Source organism: Balaenoptera ricei, chromosome 4, assembly GCF_028023285.1.
Source record: "Balaenoptera ricei isolate mBalRic1 chromosome 4, mBalRic1.hap2, whole genome shotgun sequence".
NCBI lineage: Eukaryota > Metazoa > Chordata > Mammalia > Artiodactyla > Balaenopteridae > Balaenoptera > Balaenoptera ricei.
Window position 1 is genome coordinate 129,276,855 of NC_082642.1, and position 21,165 is coordinate 129,298,019.

At 34.6% G+C, this 21,165-nt stretch overlaps 1 protein-coding gene across 1 annotated transcript in view; it reads left to right on the top strand.

The window, feature by feature from the left end:
* ROBO1 (roundabout guidance receptor 1) overlaps positions 1-21,165 on the top strand; it is a 382,889-nt gene that overhangs the window by 48,625 nt on the left and 313,099 nt on the right. The window lies entirely within an intron of this gene.

Consider the following 21,165-nt stretch of genomic DNA (forward strand, 5'->3'; position numbering starts at 1 on the left):
TGATTTCCCTCCACCCATAGTTTCTTAAACTTCAGTAGAAAAGTTTACTTGTTTGCCATTCTAATCCCAAAATGATAGCAAGTGTGTGATGGGTTCACCTTTGGAAGACTAAACACAGGTAAACCTCAATAAAAGGATTGTGTACGTAATTGTAGCCAGTTTGAGAAAATCAAAACATTTTTCTTTTTTTTTTTTTTTCTTAGATAGCATTCAATTTTACCCTAATGCTTAGAACAGTTACCATATTTTCTTATAAGGTGGAGAAATCACTTTACATAATGTTGAAATACTTTTATTAGATTTAGGGTTTTTTAAATTTTAGGAATTTTTCCTATTGATGCAAGGGATCAACTCTTTCAAATGTGGACGAACCCTACAGCTATGTAATACCACTAGAAAATAAAAGATGGAGGGTCACCATTCCTTTTTTGCTTCTAAACAAGATATATCAAATGCTGTATGGCCAGATTGAGGAGCTTTTAGTCCCAAGTCCTGTATAAATGAAGGAAGTCTTCATTGCCCATTTTTCTTTCTTTGTTGGAGGATGAAAGAGTGAGGGTTGTGTGTAAGGCAAAACCTAAAAATCAAGTCATAATTAGGGAAGCAAGGTTTTAGTTACAGGAACTGGGCGTGGCTTAGAGTGATAAACAGTAGCCTAGCTTTAAAGGTGGAGTGGAGGGGAGAGGTGGGCAAGAGTGAGCAGGTCAGAGCAGAATATAGCTTGATGAGGAGTCACATGTCCTTAGATTTCCCCTGCCCAAGGGAAGCATGCTCTCAGGCTCCTCCTAGCTTTAAAACTGAAAATAGAGGTTAAGTGGTTTCAGGCAAGTATCCACAATATTGACAGATGAATGGATCGAAAGGGAAGTAAATAGAAAAGCACTCACTGAGAAGAGGAAGGGAAGTGGACACCTAGCGTTTATTACCTATGTGCCTGATTCTCTGCTAGGCACTTTACATCTGGCCTCATACCAATTCTGGGAGGTAGGAGTTTTCATTCCAGTTTTATATCATTTTTCAGATAAGGAAATTGAGAATCAGAGAATGACATTGCATAGATTTATGTAGCCAGTATTAGGGCATGGATTTAAAGCTGTAGAATAAAAAAAAGTTGTGTTAATAATCAAGGCAGGTAAGTCATTTACTATAGGGTCTACAGAGAGAGAGATCCGATGAAGTGCAGCACTTGTCCGGGGAAGTTGGTGGATACTAATACTAGTGGTATTTTAGAATGTGAAATAATTTATTCTCCAGTTGTTTCTAAAGAGATGGATCTCTTTAAAAATGTTGGTTAAGAGATGCCAACGTTATTTAAATTAAAACAATATGTTTTAACATTAGAACTCAATAGTTAGTATGAATTCATATTTCCTGTTAGAGAAACAGTGACTCAACTTTGCAGTGGAACCAGAAATAGATCAGGTGTTTTTAGACTTTAATGTGCATCAGATTTACCTCTGGTATTTGTTAAAAATAGATTTTTGAAAGACTTGGTCCAGTGGATCCGGAGTGGGGATCCCTGACATCCGAATAATTAACAAGAGCCCACCTCTCCAGTTTACTCCGAAGTTCCCCAGAAAGTAAGATTCATGGATATAAATTATGATATTCATTGTGATATATAGCGGTGTTTAAGAGCTACAGGTAGAGGTTTTGATTGTCCCTTCTGCATTTATTTTCACTTACCAGTAGATTAGAACTGTGTTGTCCAACACAGTAGCCACCAGTTGTATGTGACTATTTAAATGAAATTAATTAAAATAAAATGAAATAAAATATGAGTTTCAAGTGCTCAAAATCCTCATGTGGCTGATGGGTGCTGTATCAGAGAGAGCACATATAGAACATTTTAATCATTATTGCAGAAAATTCTCTTGGACAGCACTGGATTAGAATGTAAGAATAATGAAATTTGGCCCCATTATGGTTTTTATGGTATTGGGAATTACTTTTGAAAGTTAGCCTTATTAAAATATCACTTTCTTGGACTTCCCTGGTGGCTCAGTGATTAAGAATCTGCCTGCCAATGCAGGGGACACGGGTTTGATCCCTGGTCCAGGAAGATGCCACATGCTGCGGAGCAGCTAAGCCCGTGCGCCACAACTACTGAGCCCGCGTGCCACAACTACTGAAGCCTGTGCGTCTAGAGTGCCTAGAGCCCGCAACAAGAGAAGCCACCACAATGAGAAGCCCGTGCACCACAACCAAGAGTAGCCCCCGCTCGCCGCAACTAGAGAAAGCCTGCACGCAACAACGAAGACCCAATGCAGACAAACATAAAATTAAAAAAAAAAAAATCACTTTCTTTAAGTAGGAACAGATGATTTCTTTACAATAGTAGCTTTCATATTAAACAATACTTCTAATTAAATAACAAAGATTGCATGCTTTATTCTTTTGTTCTTTCTCTGAAAAGAATAAACATGCTTAAAGAAGATAAATTACTTAGATGGTTTCAACTTGTACTTGGAATGGTAATCATCTGAAGACTTTTTTGATGTACATGGGATTTTCCTGCTAAAAAACTTGCGCAAAGAACATTTCTTACTATGCTCAAAGAAGTAGGAGTGGCCTCAATATTCTATCACTTTATAAAACAGGTTTAAAGATGATCTGCAAAAAATAAAGCTAAGTGTTCTAAACAACCTTGAGGATTTATCCTAATATTGCTACATTATATCAGCTTGTGTGTATCATCAAAACAGTTTCTGTATTAAATGTTCATGGAATTTAGCATTAAATTTTAAGTGTAACTATGCTAGTTTGATAGCATTTTCCTGAACATATCGAAGATAATTTCTAAATTATCAAGTGAAGTTATCTTAGGAAAATATATAGTGTAATTATAGATTATAATCTGAAACATATAATTCTTGAAATTAAAAAACCCATGGGAATGGTATGGAAAAAAAAAGCCTTCTCTACACTCTTTTTAAACATCATCTGTTGAGCTTCAAGTTGGTTGTTTAAAAATCTTAGAGTTATGTCATATTTAATGTATGAAAAAAAACTGAAATTGACAGTGTTGGTTGCTTTCTCATAGTCAAACACAAGTTTCAAATGAAAGCAACCCAAAGCTGGCTTTCTTTTTTCTCTCTCAGACCCCAAACCTCAGAGCTGTTGGACTGAGTTGTGTGAATTCTTACTTCACAATGCCACTTGAATTTCTCATTTTTGTTACCTTTGTTGCCTCACACCTGTGTTACGGGGTTGGGGGAGGGGGTGATTATCTTATCAGATCCTGGGTCTCCTCCCACTGCTCTTAATCCTGCCCAGTCCTGTGACTTTAATGCTCCTAAACAACATTTTCATCCTGTTATTTTACTTATCAAAATCTTTTAAGAACTTCTTTGTTGCTAATAGGCTAGAATCCAGAAGCCTTTTTTGAACGTTTTTAGATCTTAGAGTTTGGCCCAAGTTGACATTTCAGCACCTATTTTCTACTAGTCTTAGACCAAACCCTTCATACAAATGATGCTAGTCTTCTTTTTGTTACATTATTCTCTGTTTATTCCCCTCTATATTTCTTTTGAAACATCCTTCTCACTCATTTCTGCTTATCCCAGGGGTTGTTATGGGTTGAAGTTTGTCCCACAAAAACAGTTGTTGAAGTCTTAACCCTTAGTATCTGTGAATGGGACATTATTTAGAGATGGGGGCTTTGCAGATGAACAAGTTAAGATGGAGTCATTAGGGTGGGCCTTAATCCAATTTTAAAAGGAGGAAATTTGGACACAGAAAGAGAGATAGGGAGAAGACCATGTGAAGATGAAGGCAGAGTTTGGGGGAGAGGTGATGTGCAGCAAAAACCAAGGAACTTCCAGGAAACCATTAGAAGCTGGGAGAAAAGCATAAAACAGATTCTCCCTCACAGGCTTCAGAAGGAACTAATCCTGCTGGACCTTAATCTTGAACTTCTAGTCTCTAGAACCGTGAGACAAAAAAATTCTGTTGTTTAAGCCACCCAGTTTGTTGTACTTTGTTATGGCAACCCTAGAAAATGGATACACTCCACTATTTTGTTGTTTATTTTAAAAAAATGTTATTTTTGCCTTACTGTCCCTCTTCAAGAATCTGATGGCCTTTTCTGTGTATAGATTTTTCTCTCTAGAAAAATGCAAATATGTTTATCAACACAAAAGTCCAAATAATTTCAGGGGCAAAGAACCTTTGACCAACCCAAATCATATCCAGCTTTCCATGTCCAACCAAAACCTTGTCTTCTCTGAGAAAGCAGTCTCCCCACTTCACTTTTGGTTCTTAATTCTTCTCTGGCTTTTACTGTATGTATTTTGTTTTTGGTGCTTCATCACAAACTTCTTGGATTCTGAACTTCCCAACATATATAAGCCCTCCCCAACTTAAAAACGCCAGTCTTTCTCAGTCCTGAAGTCCTCCATTGTAAGATTTTTGAAGTATAGGATTAGTTCACCAACATTACAAGGTAAGTATATATATATATATATATATATATATATATATATATATGATATGGGGAGATCACATGTTCACAATTCCCAATAAATGCTTGGAAGTTACTAATTTACTAAGTGCTCAGTACCTTCAGGCCACCTAGTGTTGTTCCTTTCTTAATATTAATGTCTGCTAAAATACTTCTCCACACAAAATAACTTGAATTTCCTGCTTGGGCAAGGGAATAATAATAACAGGTGTTAACTTTGCTCAGCCTGTGCTGAGTCCAGCAGAAGTTTAAAATGTGAAGGCAGAGAAGCAGTGTTGCATGGCAATGCATTGTAAGGACTGCGGGTCCTGGAGTCCGCCGCTTTGAATATGATTCTCAGCTCTCTATGAATTATTTGGGAGATATTGTGCAAGTTGTTTACTCCTGCGAACTTTTCTTTATTCATCTAAAAAAATAAAGATAATTAACCTTATATTTCTTGTGAAGATTAGAACCTGTCCTGAGACTATGTCACTTTTTATATCTCTGTGCATGCCCAGAGAAATTTGCCTCCACTTTCAAAAATTCATAGACACTTTGAAGCACATCCTGGATGAGCTAAGAACACCTCTTCTTTAGACTCTTCTACAAAAGATTTTATCCTGAATCTCATGTTTAAAAGATTCAGAAGAACCAGGTCTTGGTTCTGGCTACAAGGGATTATTTGTTGTCAACTTTAATCAAGTATTTTCAATCCGTTGACTAGTTTTCCTTTGTTTGGAAAATGTGAGGGTCGACAAATTTATCTGTTCTTATTCCAGCTTTAACATGCTATATTAACCTCATTTTATGGATGAAGAAACTGACCCAGTAACTGAAGATGGAGAGGTAGTAATTTATGAACCTAGGAAAAACCCAAGTATTCTGATATGAATTCACTACCTTCTTTCCTCCAACTACCACATAGAACCAAAGTATTTTTTCTAGTTTTTCCTACATTAATTTTAGAGTTAAAGAAAAATCTTTGGATTGATGATATTTATTCTTACACAAGATAAATCCTTAAATAATTGTACTGTTTTACAGCATGGATTAGTGGTTCAGTGCCTGAATTCTGGAGCTGACTGCAGGGATGTAAATCTCTGTTCCATCCCTTAGTACCTGTGAAATCTTAGACTGGTTACTTATTTTCTGTGCCTCAGTTTGTTTCCTCATCTATGAATTATGAATAATAGTAGTGCCTAACTCAGAACATTTTGAGGATTGTGAGAATTATGAAAATGGAGCATAAGTACATTGTAGCTATTGTTCTAACATTCCCGACTAACGAGATAATTATAAAAGTCTTTTTTTCATGGAAGCAACCTAAGTGTCCATTGACAGATGAATGGATAAAGAAGATGTGGTACATATATACAATGGAATATTACTCAACCATAAAAAGAAACAAAATTGAGTTATTTGTAGTGAGGTGGATGGACCTAGAGACTGTCATACAGAGTGAAGTAAGGCAGAAAGAGAAAAATAAATACCGTATGCTAACACATATATATGGAATCTAAAAAAAAAGGTTCTGAAGAACCCAGGGGCAGTACAGGAATAAAGACACAGATGTAGAGAATGGACTTGAGGACACAGGGACGCGGAAGGGTAAGCTGGGATGAAGTGAGAGAGTGACATGGACATATATACACTATCAATTGTAAAATAGATAGCTAGTGGGAAGCAGTTGCATAGCACAGGGAGATCAGCTCGGTGCTTTGTGACCACCTAGAGAGGTGGGATAAGAAGGGTGGGAGGGAGATGCAAGAGAGAGGAGATATGGGGATATATATATATGTGTGTGTATATATATATATATATATATATATATATATATATATATATGTGTGTGTGTGTGTATATATATATATAATGTATAGCTGATTCACTTTGTTATACAGCAGAAGCTAACACACCATTATAAAGCAATTATACTCCAATAAAGATGTTAAAGAAAAATAAAAGTCTTTTTTTCATTGAAGTATTACTAATTTACAATGTTGTGTTAGCTTCAAGTGTACAGCAAAGTGAGTCAGTTTTATATATATAATATTTTTCAGATTCTTTTCTGTAATAGGTTATTAAAAGTTATTGAGTAAAGTTCCCTGTGCTATATAGTAGGTCCTTGTTGTTTGTTTACCTATTTTATATATAGTAGTGTGTATAAGTTAATCCCAAACTCTTAAATTCTCTCTCCTCCGCTATCCCCTTCGGTAACCATAAGTTTGTTTTCTATGTTTGTGAGTCTCTTTCTGTTTCATAAATAAGTTCATTTGTATCTTTTTTTTCTTTAGATTCCTCTTATAAGCAATTCATGTTGCTACAAATGCAATTATTTCATTATTTTTTATGGCTGAGTATTATTCCATTGTCTATATGTACCACATCTTCTTTATCCATTCACCTGTCAATGGACATTTAGGTTGCTTCCATGTTTTGGCTATTGTAAATAGTGCTGCTGTGAATAGTGCTGTAAATAGCAGTGCATGTATCTTTTCAAATTATTTTTCTCTGGATATATGCCCAGGAGTGGGATTGCAGCATTATGTGGTAACTCTATTTTTAGTTCTTTAAGGACCCTCCATACTGTTCTCTATAGTGACTGCACCAATTTTCATTCCAACAGTGTAGGATGGTTCCTTTTTCTCCACACCCTCTCCAGCATTTATTATTTATAGACTTTTTAATGATGGCCACTCTGACTGGTGTGAGGTGATACCTTATGGTAGTTTTGATTTGCATTTCTCTAATAATTAGCAATATTGAGCCTCTTTTCTTCTGTTGGCCATCTGTATGTGTTCTTTGGAGAGATGTCTATTTAGGTCTTCTGCCCATTTTTTGATGGGGTTGTTTGTTTTTTTGATATTAAATTGTATGAGCTGTTTTGTATATTTTGGAAATTAATGCCTTCTCAGTAACATCATGTGCAAATATTTTCTCCCAGTCTGTAAGTTGTCTTTTCATTTTGTTTATGTTTTCCTTTGCTGTGCAAAAGCTTTTAAGTTTAATTAGGTCCCATTTGTTTATTTTTGTTTTTATTTCCATTATTCTAGGAGACAGATACAAAAATTATGTTTAAACCATTGAGTTGTGTGGCTAATGGATGAATAAGAATGAAAACTTGAAGATTTCCTGAGACTAGAATTTAAAGCTGTTTTGAGAATTCATAAATGTTTAAATGTAAATTTAATCCTGTAAATTTAATGTATAATCTGTAATGAAAAAAGGGGTTTGAATAGTCATCAGTATTTTGCAGGAAGGTTCTGATCAGTGTGAACCAAATTGAAGGCACAAATAAGCATATTTTTAAAGTGATATAACTAGGAATATAGCGTTAAAGAAAAATCATATACTTAATAGTATATTCATACTTAATTTTCATTTCCGTATATTAAAGGATTATGGAAAATTTTAAAGTAACATTTTAGAAAGGCAGTATTATAATCAAAGTACCAGACAACTGTAGGTTACAGATGAAAAAGTTGGAATTTAGCATTTTTTAACAAGGTGTTAAATATTTTTGGAATTATTGAAATTTTTTAAAAGATACCTTTAAAAATGTATTTTTGAAGATATGCATCAACACTTAAACTTTTAAAAACGCATTGGTCCCCAAATTCCATAACTAAGATGATATATTAAGGAAATAATTTAATACATGAATGAAGGTGTATACACAATGATGTTAAACTTTAGATTTTGATAATCCTAAAAAGTTGGAAATAAACTTCTTATAAGGAAGTTCAGTTAATTGTAACACATCAATGAGATATATTAATTATACATTTAAAATTTTATGGTTTTTAATACATAAAAAACATAAAAATATGTTTTTCATGAGTTCCTAGTGAAAGGGCAAAATGTTTACTATAAGAAAAAAATTGATTTTAGAATATATCATGTAAAAATGCGTAGAATAATACTGGAAGGAAGAGTATTAAAATAATAGCCTTGTTTTTTTTCTGTAAGTGTATGGAATTATAAGTAAGTATTTTATTATTTACTTCATACTTTCTACATTTTCTGCAATGCATTTTTTTTATTTTAATTTGTATCAGTTTTTGTATATTTTTTATTTATAAAAGTAATATATAAAAGGAAGCATAACTTTTTGGCTGTCGATTTTGAGAGGCTTGTTTATACTATAGGTTAATTTTTAACTTGAGTAAAGTTGAGACACAGCTCAAGTTATGTTGTTATACTTCCTACCCCTGGAACAATATTTGCCATTTTCTTTCCATTTCTTGACTCAGTGATTTTGTAATGCACAAGTATATGAGCAAAATATTCTCTTTGAAGAGCATATTCTTGCAAGTATACATTAGTAATATATATTTTAGATTTTTTGATACATGATTACACTAAATGTTGTATTACGGTTCTGCTAATAGTTAAGTGGAGAATAGCTATTATAAACGTAAACTCTGGAGCCAAATTACCTGAGACCATGACTCAGATCTCTCATATATTAGCAGTGTGACTTCAGGTGAATTACTTAACATTGTTATGCTTCAATTTCTCATCTATAAAATGGGATTAATAATAACATTGCAGTTTTTGTTTGTGTGTGTGTGTGTGTGATAATTAAATGAGTTAATGTATTTGAAACACTTAGAAGAGTGTGGAATGCATAGTAAGCACTATAACTATTTGCTAGTATTAATATTAGTAGTCACTGAAATATTTTAAAAATGGTATAATTTCAGAACACTCAGTAATATGAGAAATATTTATCATCATAGGCTCAGCTTCTAATTCAGTGGTTCTCAAACTTTAGGTTTCATTAAAATCACGTTGTGTAAAGTACCACTTAGAAGTCGTCACACCCGAAGGACATGACTGAATAGGTCAGGGACCACTTATCTACACGTTTAACCTCATCCCAAGTTTTTCTAAAGCAGAAAAATAAAGAATACTTAGAAATTAGAGAAACCTCTAAAACAAATAAAGATGGATTGCATATTGAGGCTTATTGCTTTCATTTAATATTTAATATTAAAAAAAAATTTTTAAAGGTTACCTACTGAGCGGGTTGTTACTACTCCAGTTTGGAATGCCTGTACCTGATATTTTGGAAGGCTTTATTCTGATGAGCCTATATTTGTCTCTGAAAACCTTAAATGCAATTTTATACATACTTTTGGTAAACAAAATACTTATTTCAAAAGAAAATTACCCTTTTTCAAAAGACCATATTATATAAATAAATAATATATAATATAATACATTATATAAATATAGTTATAAATAAATACAGTTCTAAAATGAATAAAACAAAAAATCAGCCAAGTAAACAAACAAAAAAACTTCCATTCCTCTCCATCTCAGTTCTTGTTTCAGTGCTAGCAGGAAGCTAGAGAAATACCTATTATATTGAAATATTCTACTAGTTATTAACAGGCTGAGTAGGAAAAATGTAAATATGTTTTGATAATGTAATTGGGTCTTAATTTATTATTAATAGAAGGTCTCAGAATTGCTCAAAAATAGTCAAATGTGAAGAGAAAATTTATTTAAGATAAAAAAAAAATGACTTTCCCTGAGTGACATAGACTAGGAATTACCTTGTAATGTATCGAAGATAAGTAAAATAATTAGGTCTATTTGTTTCCTACAGAGAAGAGGCGATTGATACCTGTTAATAGGTTTAAATCCATATCCAGTCTTTGAACTCCTAGTGATCACACAGGGCATGACCAAGCAGCTCTGTGCCTCAGGGTCTGTGGCCTCTTTTCATTTAAATCTCATATAGACTTTCAACCTTTCCAGGAAGGTTTATTCTTGGTTGAAGACATTTGCTTCTGCTCATTCTATGTTGCCTGCAGTACATTTGCTTCCACTAATTCTAACTATGTTGCACACAGTTTTGCATATACAACTCTTTCGTTTGTTCAGTGATTGCTTTTGTGTGTTCGCAAAAAAAGTGTAATATTGGCTAAAAGGTATATAAGTGCATATACATTGTTTAAGTGCACACAGTGTTAGCTGTGTATCGTTCACATTAACTTTGCATTTTTAGTAACTAAGAGAGAGAGAGAGAGAGAGAAAGACAGGTACTACTGTTTTTGTTTGTTTCTTTGTTTGCACTCTTATATTACCTGCATCTAGCAAAGACCTGGTGTAGTGTGAGTACTTAGTACATATTTGTTGAGTGAATAAATGAATGCTAAAGAGTTAGTAAAAGTTGAATTTTATTTCCTCCATATTTTCCAAAAAATTTTGTTGGCTTTCACACTTCTAAAATAAAATATTTTATTATGAAAATAATACCAGAACATCATGGAATACTTAAAAACTAGAGAAAATTAGAGAGAAGGAAACAAAACCTATCCATTTTCAACAGTCCCTAAGAAATTGACATTAATATTCCTTTTACATCTTTTTTCTTGGTCTCTTTCTCCTTCTGTCTCTCTTTCTCTCAGTCTATCTCTTGTGCTAGAATTGTGCAGCTTACACTTGCGTTAATCTTTGTATTTGTGCTGCACATGATACTGTGTACAGGTTCCAAAGGCCTTAGAATTAATTTTAAAGAAAGCTCCCTACTTCAAATGGACCATTGTATCTCCAAGTCCTTTCAGGGAGGCCATTGCTTCAGGGCTCCTTTCCTGCGGATGTTTGCTTCCCAGAAGCAGAAGTAAAGATTTCCCTTACTTTCTCTTGAACTCGGGGGGGGGGGGGGGGGGGGGGGTGGGGGGTGGTGAGGGGGTGGGAGGGTGGGCACTGACTGCCTTCAAGCATGGATGTGTGTCTATACCATGTTCTAAACTATTTATAAATACGTGTGAGGGCACCCATCATTTTTTTCCCATTATCTGATTATTCATTCAACAAATTCTGTTGAGTACCTGCTGAATGCTAGATGCTATTGTAGGCACTGGAGATGTAGAAGTATTTCAGTTCTTTTTTATTTAGTAACTAAGCAGAAGTATTTCAATATTATAAATGCTTTCTAATCAAAACTGATTTTATGGCTCTTTCCCCTCAAAATTAATTAAGCCACCATCAAAATAATGATTAAAAGTATTATATTTCCTTTTTAAAGTTACATTAACGTACAAAATGATAAATTCATATAGACATCATATTATCGCAATTAAAAAATAAAAAACCCTCAGGAAAAAGTGACACCAGACCTCCATTCCACAAGAAAAAAAAATTCCAAACATACTTGCAAAAGAAAAAGAGAGAGAAAGAGAGAGAGAGAGAGAGAGTGTTACAAATCTCAAGTCAGAGTGCAAAAAAGAAAAAATTCCTCTTAGAAGAATTTTTTGGAATTTTATCATTTTGCATCAAAATTTACATATGGTAATAATTTATGTACATGGATTTTTCTCTGTTAGATCAACTACACAGAACTTTGTTGTGGATTGATGAATTATTTACTTATCTCTTTAGAAAATAAAGATTACAGAGTCGATTTTAAGTTAACATATAGAATAGCTTTTAAATCCCCATATCTCATATGTCAAGGGATTAGAATCTGCCTCTCAGCATTTTTTTATTAGGGTGCCTTTTAGAATCTGTAAGAACTAAATTTGAGATATAATGAGAGAGAAATGGGGAAGTTATGGAGGGGTAAAGATGAAAGTTTGCTAATTGTAAAAGAGTTTGTTTAGAAATTCTTGTTCATGTCAGAAGTATTGACTGCGTTTTAAAATGAGTGAAGTTGACTGCATTCCTATAGAGATTTCTCAGTAATCTTTTAAAAGGTTGTTTTAAGTATTTTGTTTTCCAAAAGAGTAATTGTCTTTAGACTCTTTAGACCATTAATTTTAGAATTGCAATTCCATACTCTATCTTGCAGACATTAATAACTTCCCTAGATTCAAGAGTTCTCTAAATATGGCTCAAGCATGACTAATTCAAGAAGTAAAGTTGAAAGTTTTATTTTAATACTTTAATTGATTAAAGGTTATTGACTAAGTAAATTATATCTATACAGATCCTATGAAAATCTAATGTAACTCTTTAGGGAAAGAATTGATAAATATTACTTTACATAATCATTTTTTAAAAACTTCTGTATAGTTAAGGAATTGTATTTTATCCATATTTGCTTTTATGTGCTTTTAATTTATGATTTAAAAACATGTTTTTAAACACAAAAATAGGATTATTTTCAGAATAAAGGTTTTCCCCTCAGAAATTTGAATTCAGGACAGAGGAAGATTAGTAAGCCAGCTTTATTTTATACTGTTATAAGAGTGTTTTTGTGTTGCTATTTCAATAAGGAAAGTCTGCTCATGTCCTGTGTACTGAAGTAGTTAGCTAAAATTTATAACCATTTGCTGTTTCTATATTATATCCAAAGAAATGAAGTATAAATTAACATTGATTGGAATGCCACATAATTTGTTCTAATATGTTGAAATCCAATATTAGGATGAACTATATTTCCATAGCAATAAAAAATATTCACAGGACCACCCATATACTGTTTTCACAGTTCAAAATATTGTCCAAAACGCTTTGTCTATGAAAAACAGTCCTAAAAGCCGAAATAAGCTATTCTATGTTCAGACCTAAATATCTTGGTTCATCAGTATGAGCATAAATAAATAAAGGATTATTTGTGAATTTTGATAGTCTTAGTATATCTATAGAGAGTTGACTTGAAATGTTATGCTACACAATTACCAACTTTATCTATATTCTCGCTACCCATATTTGGGTAGCCATATTTGATTTTTTATATTTGTAATGAAAAGGAAAAGAAGGACAATATGACTATTCACTCAGTTTATTGAACATCTTTATGATCATTACCTTGAACTCTTTATAGGGTAGATTGCTTATCTCCACTTTCCTTAGGTCTTCTGGGATTCTGTCTTGTTCCTTCATTTGGCACATATTTCTCTGCCTCCTTATTTTGCCTAATTCTCTGTGTTTATATTTATGTAGTTAGGTAGGTTGGTTACGTTTCCCAGTCTCGGAGAAGTGTGCTTACATAGGAGACATCCTATGGGGCCCAGCAGCATGCTCCCCTCTGTTCACCAGAGCTGTATGCTCTTGGGGTGTCCCCTCTGTGGGCTACATGGGCCCCTCTGTTGTGGCAGGGCTACCTACTGTGGGTGCGCTGGTAGGCGGGATGGGCTTGTGGTCTGGTTGACCGCTAAGCCCTGCTTTGTGCGTTGACTGGTGCTGGGCCGCCCCCCCTGGTGGTCCGGGTAAGCCTTTAGCGCTAATAGGCTAGAGGGAGGACTCCAAAATGGTGCTTGCCTACACCAGTGTCTTCATGGTATAACAAGCTCCCCAAAATGGCTGCTGCCAGCATTTATGTCCTCAGGGGAGTCTCAGTTGCCTCCTGCCTCTCTGGGAGGCTTTTCTAAGATCAGCAAGTGGATCTGACCCAGGTTCCTTTCGGATTATTGCCTCTGGGCTGGGACTCAGAGGGTGTGAATTTTTTGCATGTCCTTTCACAGAGGAATCTGTTTTCTATAGCCCTCTGACTCTCCCATATGTAAACCCCTTTGGCCTTCAAAACCGAGTGTTCTGGGAACTCTTCTTCCAGGCAGGGCCCCTGGGTTAGAGAGCCCAATGGGGGCCTAAACGTCTTGCTTCTTGGAAAAAACCTCAGCAGTTGTGATTCTCCTCCTGTTTGTGGGGCATCTCCCTGGGGGTGTGGGTCTTGACTGTACTATGTCTCTGCTTATCTTATCTGTCTCATTTTGATTCCTTCTTTATATCTTTAGTTATAGAAGATCTTTTCTGCTAGTTTTCAGGTCACTCTCATAGATAGTTGCCCTGTCAAGGGTTGCAATTTTGGTGTGTCCGTGGAAGGAGATGATCTCAGGGTTTTTCTACTTCACCATCTTGGCCCTCTCAATCCTACTCTGTATTATTTTAAAAGCATTACTGTGTCTTTTAAAGTTTTGAAAGTAATATATTTAATCAATATATCTATATGGAATATTTTTCACACGGAACAGAGATGCTTCATTATAGATGACCTTAGAGTCAACATCTGATAATTCTTAGTAAAACAATCAGTTGGCTGTGCTAAGTGCTCTAGTTTTATTTTTTTATCCTCTTTTGAAAACTGTTTTGCTGGAATTGTGCCAGATCTTGCCAAGAACTGTGTAAATGAGAAATTATTTTGGTTTGAATTCTCAACTGAAACTAGAGACTGGCTTAGTTTGCAACTGTTCTTACAGATTTAGGAAAAATGTAATTGATTTCTTTATAAATTAACAAGAGTCCTAATGTAATCCCAGAAGAAGAGAATCATAAAATCAAACAATGGTCTTTATTCCAATTTCCAAAATACTACATTAATGGTTCTAACCCATGCGTTAATGCAATATTATTTTGTGCTTCAGGGATTATGCTATTCTATAAAGTATAGGTATTATTTTTATATTCATTTACAGATGAAGAAACTTTCAGAGAGGTGAAGCAATTTATCCAAGTTCACACAGCTAACAAGTAGCAGAGCCTAGATTTAAACCCATTCAAACTGAATCTGGTCTCTAGATTTAATAAAATTTCCCCACAAAAGCTACATTAGTTAATGCTTTCTTGCCAATGCAGTTCCTTCTTCTGGAATCTAGTTTCTCCTCCTCCTACCTCTCCTTGTATGGCTCTTATTTTTCAATATTATCCTTATTAATATTTCTGTCTCTTTTGGTGAACTTCTGGCTGTTAAGGTTAGGAATTTTATTTCATTTTTCTTTGTGTTGCCAATGCTTAGCACAAGTCTTAATGCAATATAGGCATGATACATATAGGTAAACTGATGGGTAAGAGAGTGAGAGAATTTGGACTTTAAGATATGCAAATATTTTTGTTTGGTATTTTATTGAAAATAAAATTCTCTTATTTGCATGTTAATTGGAAATTTTACTAAAGGGCAGATAGGAAGTATGAACTCAACTAAACAACTCAACCCTCCAATCCCTTTAGTTATAGCTTATAGTGAAATCCTGGCTGATTTGAGTCAGCTGAGGCAATTCTTGCAGTTAATGCCATAGTAGCTTCTGCAATATTTGTATTCCATGATCATATTATTAAAAATAGGGGGAAGGGCAAGCAATATTGTTTCAAACATTTAACTTATGCTACTGTCAGTCTTTCTCACATCTCTGGGGACACAGCCATATGATATTAGGTTCTGTAGAAATATTAGAAAAATACCAGGGATTCATTCCTGGAATTTCATTTTGGTCTATTTTGGTAATCATTTGAGATCGTAACAGACAGTACCAGTGACACTCAGTTAATTATTGGGATTATTCTAAATTTTGACTAGAAAAAAATCCCTCTCCCCAATTTGTTAGGTGGGATTATAATCAAGGGGAATTAGGAAGGAACAAAGTACCTAAGGAAAATGGCATGATCCATTAATCATATAATTATTTTAATGCATCCTGTATTCCTTTACTCTATATAAATTTCAGGTGAAATTACCGAGTTCTTCTGTAGAGTGTGCTCTGTTTTTAGTTACAGTAAGCATGAGTACTTGGGAAAAGTGTATAACTCAGTAGAGGATATTTAAGTCTACTCTCTGCACAGTGAGTAATTAATGGGTGCTGTCTTCTTATTTTTAACAAATATCTCCTTGTAGGATGAAATTCTGACAGGAAAATTACAGGATTGGAGCCCATGATAGGATTTATGTTAATAATTGGAGGCCTTTTGCTCCTTAAGATGTAAATGGAGCTTAAATAAAAAAAGGTTAAGAGGCAAGGCTCTTTTAAGAATATAAGTATTCTTTTACAAATATAGGTATGTTGTCAAGGCAAATATATATTCTCCACACCCCCCTTTGGGCAAATGTCACCAAATTGTCTATTAATATTCATTGTGCATATGTCAGCTACTCACTGAACTTGTTTCTCTTGTGCTTTTAGCAATATTACAGGCACTCTTGTGCAGCAAGATGTTTTAATATGATACATGATACGAATGGATATTTTAATCATTTAGGTTTTCCATTTTACCTACCATGGAATAGGAAAAAGAAATTTGGATCAAAACAAAACTTTGTTAATAAAATAAATACTGCTTTGCTCAATCTGCTAAGAAGAAACAGACTTGAAAACCTAAACAAACAAAACCCTGAGACACGTATTACTGCTGTACTAGAAAAGAAGAATAAAATCATACATTTGAAAAAAGAATAAAATTATATATTTGTATGTTTGCATACCTCAGCAGAATATTAACAAATCCGTCTCTTAAACGGTTACTTGCTTATGTTTCTGTAAATGCAGTGTCTTAAAGGGGGGAACAGTTTACATCCAACTAGGAGTTTGGTTTCCTCATAATAAATCTCATGTGACTTTGATATATTTCCTTGAAATACTTAGCACTTACGTGTGTATCTTTTTCCAGCTGTGGTTGTATAAATATTTAGATATTTCAGTCACTCGTGTTTATATTTTATCTTCCAACCGGGCAGTTGTTGAAGGAATCCTGCCCTGCCCTTTTCCCTGATGCTGTCCTTTCCTGAAGTCAATTGTGTTATATTCCCAAGGTCCTACCAGGATTCTTGCCTTGCCTTGTCAGGATTCAGCTGACATTATCATTCTAGTTCCTTGTTAAAGCCTCACTCCATCAGCCCCTTTCTTTTACCCTCTATTCTTTGTAACTTTTTAGTTTCTTATGCAGAATATAGTTGAAACCTTGAATTTGGTTTTGCCAAGTGTAATATAAACCTTTTATCTTATATAAAAAATACCCAAAGTAGCATAACTAAAATGGTGGTTGTTGGGTGATTTATAGGAACTCACAATTTATGATTGAAGAAAGAAGGCGTTTTATGAATAGTGAGTCAAGAATATTATATAAAGAGAGGTGTTGTGACAGAGTGGAGATGGACACAACTTCTAAGATTTATATATGTTCTTCCCTAATTATTCTTGGTGTAACTCCCTCAAGGTCCTCCTTTGAGAAAGTGAATCACAGTTATTGATAGAAGTTGGGTGACGTTTCCCTCAAAGCATGCTGGTGGAAAAAAAAATGGGGATCAGCGATATTTCATTTTAATTGTGCAAACAGTGTGTAGAAACTGAGGTTCTCAAATATGTAAACCTGATAAAATAGGAGAGCTACTCAGAAATGCAAGCTCATATTTAGATAAGCTCACACAGTACAAGGAATGCTTTATGTTCTCATTCGTTCATCATGAGAGTCTTTACTGAGTTAAGTGACTATGAAATCATATGATTTACAGTTAGATATTCTCTGATTGCACGGGAAAAGAACATTAGATGTTATCAGGTTTGACTGCTTCTTACTGTTTTCATTATCTACATTTTAAATAAAAGTAATCAAAATTAACAACTTCCAGTGTCGGAAACAAGAATGGATTTTAACCAATTAATCCTAGCAGTATTTATGGAATAGTGGGAAAGAGCAAGGATTTTGAATTTGACTAGGACTGGATCCCAGTACTGCCACCTTCCAGCCGAGCACCAGTGCTTAGTTCCCCCATATGGGTACCAGATAACAACACCCACCTCATGAAGATGCTGTTGTGACAAAGGAGGTGATGGATAATTAATATTTGTTTTCTTTTCCATTCCTTTTCTTCCTGCTTAGACATGATAATAAAGGATAATTTATTATAGTTTTTAATAGAGATGATGAGTGCAATTTGTAATTGTTATTACTGAGGTTAACCAATGACTTGTAATAAATATCACTTGAGAATTGGAAAGTTTCTTTCTTGAAGGTTATACGTTATGAGAAGTGTGGCATTTCTATGTTTTTTATTGTGATTTCCAAAAGTTTTGGCTCTACAGCCAAGTAACTCTTTTTTTTTTTTTTTTTTTTTTTTGCTAACCCTGTACATTCTCTTCAGATTATTATATGCTAACAGTGTATTTTCTTTTGAAGTGTGTTCCTCAGAAGCAAAGTTCAGTGGGATGTCCCATAAAAAGAAAAATATAGAGTTCAGTGGCCAAATAAGTTTAAGAAATGCTGCATATTATACTTTTCTTCTAGAGCACATAATGTGCATTAGCAAGATTAAAAGACCCTGAGAACCCAGATCTTTTTTTGAGTAAACAATCTGAGAAAGGAATATTTCACAGAGTATTTTGAAAATTTAGCCTTTAATAGAATAGAGAGCATTTTTATTGCTGAAACTCTTTTACTGAATGCTGCTGTACAAACATCATGGTGAAAACTTGGGCCTGAGCTCTCCACTCCCAAAAGTCATATTGGCTGTGGTCCAGCTATACGGGGCTGTAGGTGAGGGACGGAGAGAGTCTTGAGCTCCACTGCACTTTCGTGGAGCCTGGGTGATCTCCAGGTTCTTTAATTGGCCATTACTTCCTCTATACACGCTCCCTAGGCAGTTTTATTCTTTCCCAGTGTTTCAGTCTCCAACTTGATTTTCATATATGGATCCAACTGAGATTTTTTTCCTGAGGTCAAACTTGGATATTTAATAGGCAACTTGTCATCCTTATTTGGATATTCTGGAAGTATCCCAAACTTTCTACATCTCATGCTGAATAAATCATCTCTGTCCTTCTTCCTCTCACCACATCCCACTTTTTTAGTCTTGACCTTCATTGGGACTGCCCTTCACCCACTGCTCAGATCAGAAACTCAGAATCTCTCTATCCTCTGCTTCTCCTCCATCTTGTGCATTTTTCATTTCCATCTTCTCCCACATTGCCAGTGAGTAGATCCTGTTGATACTGTAACTAAATATCTCTAGATTCTTCCTTTTATCTTCCTTTCTGTCTGTCAAGATCCAAGTTCAAGCTTTCAGAATTTATTGTTTAAAGAGTGTAAAAGTGTCCTAACGAATCCCTTCCTAGCTTAGCTGCTGCAGTCTAGTTTCATACTATCAAGAGTGAGCTCTTTAAAGCCAAACTTAAGCATGCAGTCCCTTGCTTAAAATATTTCAATGTTCTTGTTGCCTTCATTTAGGTTCCAGAACTTTGGCTTGATGTACAAAGCCCATCTGACACCTGCCTTATACTGAAGCTGTACTAACCTACCTACAGGTCCCGCAGTGTACCATATGCTTTTGTAGCTGTGCCTCTGAGTGAAATCCTTTCCTTTCTTTTCTTCCTGACTCGTTTTTCAAGACCTACCTCAAGTTTCATGTGTCGGTATGCCTTTCTTGGGCAGTGTTAAGTGCCCATTCTTTGTATTCTTATAGCAACCTGTACATCCCTGTTTCCTATCTGAAATAGACTTACAGAATATAAATAAAATTGGCTTAAATTAAATATATATTACCTCAGCAGTTGATCTTCATTAGCATCCAGCTTTCATAATCACAGCCAAAATAAAGGCCAGTCATATATTACAATGCTTTATTTTCTGAAGCTATACAGCACTTGTGGTTGAGTAATCTTAAATTCAATTTAAATTTCATTTGCCTTCAGTATAGCCTTTGCTAAAGACCACGAGTTTCCAAGTAATTTTTTTCCCATGTAGCTGGCTTATTTCCTCCTCTTTCAGAGCCTGGTTTCATTTAAAGGATTTCTAGTATGCTGTATACCATGCACTGAACTAAAGCTATTTCTCAATATTTCAGCTTACAAAACTATTACTCAATATTTCAGATTATAATTTTTTTGTTTTGTGGTAGACATAAGCAAATAATAGATCTTTTAGTTTCATCATTCATTTATCATTTCATTAAGAAATAGTAACTGCAGTAGTTACAAATTAGAGATGTAAATAAACCCCATGCAGAGCTTACAGTCTAGTAAAGGTTAAATAGTATGCGTATATGGTTACAATTTAAAAATAAAATCTTTTAAAGTCTCTTTATACAGTGCATGAGTATTAAGCTTCAGATCATTCCACTCAAATAGGGTTTTGCTGTTAGCACTTCGTTTATTTTTTTATTTACTCAACACATATTTATTGAGTATCTGTAGTGTGTTCAGCACTCTGCCAGGCATAAGAGAAGCAACCATGAGCAAAATCAGACCCACAGATCTTACAGAGTAATGGGAAAGACAGACAGTGTTCAAAGCATCAAACAAATAAATTTAAAATATAGTTCTGATTATTTTACCATAGGTAGTTTCATACCCTTGCTAAAAAGAAGCATTTAAGTTTTGTGGTAAAGATCAGGGAAGGTCGAGATTTGAAAGAAGAATGGGTATGAACTAGGGTAAGATCATTTTGATCCCAGACGCTGTGGCAGGCATAGGCCTGTGGTAGGAAGAAGCTTAATATATTTGTGGAACTAACAGAAGACTGGGGTGAAGAAAGCAGAGCAAGGAGTGGAACAGGAAGAGTCCTGAGAGCTAGATAGGGGAGTGAACACACTGACTCTTGTAGGTCTTGTTAAAGATTTTAAGAGCAATGAGTTTATTTTAAGAGCCACTGAAGTAGGGGAGGACCCAGATTGTATTTGTATTTCAGAGCCGTTATTTGGCTGCATTGAAGTGAAGCTATTTAAGAGCTTTCCTAAATCCTGGTGGAAATCTATAGTACTTTGATCTGGGATGGTAGCTGGCTGTAGAGAGTGAGATGAGTAGATTGATTTAAGAAATTTGGGGGAGGGTTAGAGGACAGAAAGAGGGGTGTCAAGCGAGACTGGTTTCTACTTTTCATTGTTTATTGAGATCGGAACACTAGATGAGAACAAGGTTTAAGGTTTTTGGTTGTTGAAGTTGAGAAATCTCTAAGATTTTTACATATGAAATCTATCCATGGCAACAATAAGGTAGGAATATTAAAAATATGAAACTTGATCCCTCTTTTAGAGATTATGATCTCATTGAAAAAAATAAGGTACA